Source organism: Morone saxatilis, unplaced genomic scaffold (genome assembly GCF_004916995.1).
Source record: "Morone saxatilis isolate NCDOM2014 unplaced genomic scaffold, NCSU_SB_2.0 Contig14, whole genome shotgun sequence".
In the NCBI taxonomy this organism is placed as follows: Eukaryota; Metazoa; Chordata; class Actinopteri; family Moronidae; genus Morone; species Morone saxatilis.
This window is the reverse complement of record NW_023339696.1, coordinates 3117839-3121439: the sequence shown is the minus strand read 5'-3', so window position 1 is coordinate 3121439 and position 3601 is coordinate 3117839. Positions and strand designations below refer to the sequence as shown.

General features: G+C 35.0%; 1 long non-coding RNA gene across 1 annotated transcript; it reads left to right on the top strand.

Moving 5' to 3' along the window:
* Positions 1-1366: 1366 nt before the first annotated feature.
* LOC118323705 lies at positions 1367-3601 on the top strand. The gene is made up of 4 exons (XR_004796507.1): positions 1367-1451; positions 1735-1760; positions 3018-3089; positions 3554-3601. It is a non-coding gene; the product is annotated as an uncharacterized LOC118323705 (long non-coding RNA).

The following is a 3601-nucleotide window of genomic DNA, read 5'->3' as shown; positions in this document are numbered from 1 at the left end:
AAAAAACAATTTCTCCAATAGGGGATTAATAAAGTACATATCTTGTCTTATCTTAATAGTTATCCAATGATATTTACTATAACAGGGGAAACCATTGAACAGGGGTTTGTAGATTGTTTTCTGATTTACAGAAGAGCCTTTCTTCAAAATAATTAGAAAAATATATCATACTAACAGAGATTGATATATTATTAATTTTTAATAATCACAATTTCTGGGCAGATGGAACTTAAATAATTAACTTGATTCAAATATGAAACTAAATGATATGGCTAATGTCTGGAACTTTGGTATACTCATATAGTTCAAGTATTGAATGAATTGACTGACTGTTCTCTCAATTAAGTTGACAAAGTAGTACACTATAACACACACAGGGGGCATTATTTTTCACACTTATAGTACATTTTGCTAACGTTAACATGCTTTTATATAATATTTTCACTGCAGATATTTTACTTGTATTTTTATAGTGTCATATAGCACCTGAATACTTCCCCTACTGATGGCAGTCAGACACAGTGTGTGTGACATCATGTTTACTTGTTTTAATGATTAGTGTGTCTTTCATAATTTATTTACATTTGGTAATTCAGTCTAAATTAAAGATTCTTTTAATTGGAGATTTTTGTATTTACCGCTAAAAAACGTTTGGAAATATAATAGCTAAAAGTTGCTTAACACAGGTAATTGATGGTATTATTGATTGGTAATTTCTATGCTGTATATAGTACCCGGAGGCCTGTGTGCCTCTGTGGCTAAACTCATCAGAACCACAGAACGCTCTGGGTTCTAGTTCATCATTTCAGAAAAATAAAGTGTTTTAAAAGCTACTAGAATTCTGCTTTTATTGAACTCACATCAGCAGCTTTTGTCAAAGCTCATGTCCCACCAGATTTAAATTAGAGAATATAATTGTGTTAGATTTTATTGCCTGTAAAGCATATTAATTAGATTAGATAATTTAGAATGAATGTAAAATTATGTAAAACATGGTCGTTTTGTAGCATAATGATTTGGCTTAAATAGTTTTATGACCTGAGATGTTTCTTCTCTTTCTGCTTTTAGAATAAAATGACATTTTTGTGTTGTAATTTTCTTTCTCTACCTCCAGCATCAGTATTAAGGCACATTTCACACAACCATTTATTTAAAAACTACCACTAAACACCTTTCTATAGCCATCTGTGGTGTAGACTTTGGACTGATTTACTGGCTATAAATCATTTCCAAGGCTGTTCTTTATTGTAGTGATGATGATTCAATATCACCATAATAAACCTGCACCACCTGACCTGTAGCCTGCAACTGGTGCAGACTTTGATACAAAGCTCATGAGAATACAGTATCGCTTTCATTCAGTCCAGCCAACAATAACACTTTGATTTGAGGACCTTGGTGAAAACACTGGTGACCTGCTGCTGCATCAAACATTAATGGGAACAACTTAAGTAAGTATAACTGCTCATTTTGGGAGTCAAGTCTTAAATTTTTCTTTTAAATTTTCCTCCCAGAAATAGTCTATTTTTGTGTATTGGTTTGTTTACTTTGTAGAAAGTGAAAATAACCGCATTTCATAGTTGATTTCTCAGATCTGTCTTAGATGAAAGTTGGCTATTGACCATGTATGTCCCAAAATGTTACATATTACTCTAAATTCTTAAAGATTGATGTTAACGTCTCTCTCTCTCTCTCTCTCTCTTCTCTGCCATTTGCTGTCTCTTATCGCTGCAGCAACAGGGCCCTTTCAACATGGAAAGGTACTGTGGTCAGCCTTTTATATTAATAATAATACTACCCTTTTCTTTAAGCAAGAAATTCTTATTGACTGTAATAAGATGAAGGGGTGAACGAAACTCATGAAGGTTCAGATCAATGGAAACCCCTGTGCTTGTTCATGCATCAGTGCTGGTAACATTAAAATCTTGGAAATGTTTCTTTGTTGAAAAGATTTCAAAGCTGATTGTATCAGACACAAAGGCTGCTCTGTAGATGATCCAGTTACATTTGAATATTTGATAGATGCTTCATGAATCAACCCGATATGGGATTTCTGGACTATGGTCTCTGATATGGTTCCATGAGTTTGGACTTTCATACCAGTGCTATTTTACAGTTGACAGTTTATTGTTATATAGTTTGATTATTCTAACCAGGACATCAATGAAAACTGTTTTGACAAGTTTTACAATCCTGTTTAATTGTTCTGTGGTTGAGGCTTTACATTATATGGTTGTATATGTAGCTGCAGAGCGCCCTGTAGTGGTAAGCAAAAGAAACAAACAGACATTCTCGAGTGAGTTAGAGGGAAGCAAACATTTGGCAGCTCTACAGGAGGCTCTTACCACCACTGTGGATTCAACTTCACTAAGCTTGAGAATAGTAACTGAGACATTTTACTGCTTGTGATACTGATGTGTGTAGAGATTTTAAATCGCGTGTCCAGGCTCAGTATGTTCAGGCCCCTGTTCTGACTGGCTGCAGTCTGTTCATTAATGTGTTCCAATTGTGGCCTGTGAGATTGGTTGGTTTCACATAGCTAGACTCTGACAATGGCTTAGAGCAGTGGTTCCCAATATTTTTCCTTAAGGATATTTCATTATTATCATTCCAGCATAACAATAACCATACAGAACTGAATCAGCTTTAAACTTGATTTTTTAAATGTGTAAAATGAGCAGTTTGGATGCAGATTATTCCCTATAGATATTGCATCAGAGTTTAGCTGATATTTTAGGAACTTTTTATACAATTCTCTGTCTGTTTTATGTATTTATTTATTTTTTAACAGTAATACATACTTAAGCCAAATTCAGAGTTCTTCTCCCTGACATTTGTTCTATTAGCTTTTGGGTTTTATAACTGCCATACTTTTTTAATTGCTGACAAGATATAGACCTACTGTATATTTGTAAATGTTTCCTACACTTGCCTGGCCTTCTCTGAATCTCAATGAGCTACTCAAGCTTCCAACCTGTTTATCCAACTCTGATGATCATTTTGCATCTGTTGATCAGGATCCAGCGGGAGAGACAAGACTCTGGTGGCCAGATTGATTTCAAAGATCAGCATCTTCCCCCTGAAAACATGTAAGATTTATACCAACAAGTTCTCATTTCAATATGACAGAAAATCATCTTCTCACTGAATGTAGAATAGAAATATTGTGACAGAACCAAGGTCTGTGGTGCTTATGTGCTGTTAAACACACGTGCTGGTAGTTATATCATAACAATTGTTTACAGCTCAATAGAATCACAGACTTCCACTGTTGGTCAGAAAACTCATACAACATAACAAAAATGTCTCACTAAATGGAGACAAGTACCACAAACCTCCAGCCCTAGGTAGCTAATTGACCTTACATTTGTTGGGTCATTGAAAATTCACACATATCATGTTTTCCATAATGTTCCCCAGTAGGAATTTATATGAAGCAATCGAGTGTTTAAATACAAATGATATGTTTTTCAATATGTTTTTAGTATCAGCCCAGTAAGGTCTAACCACCATGTTAACCTCTCACCCGGTGCTTCTCCTCTCTGTCAATCAGCCTTGAGCATGAGAGACCAGACTGTCCCGTACCCAGCTGTGTGTCCAT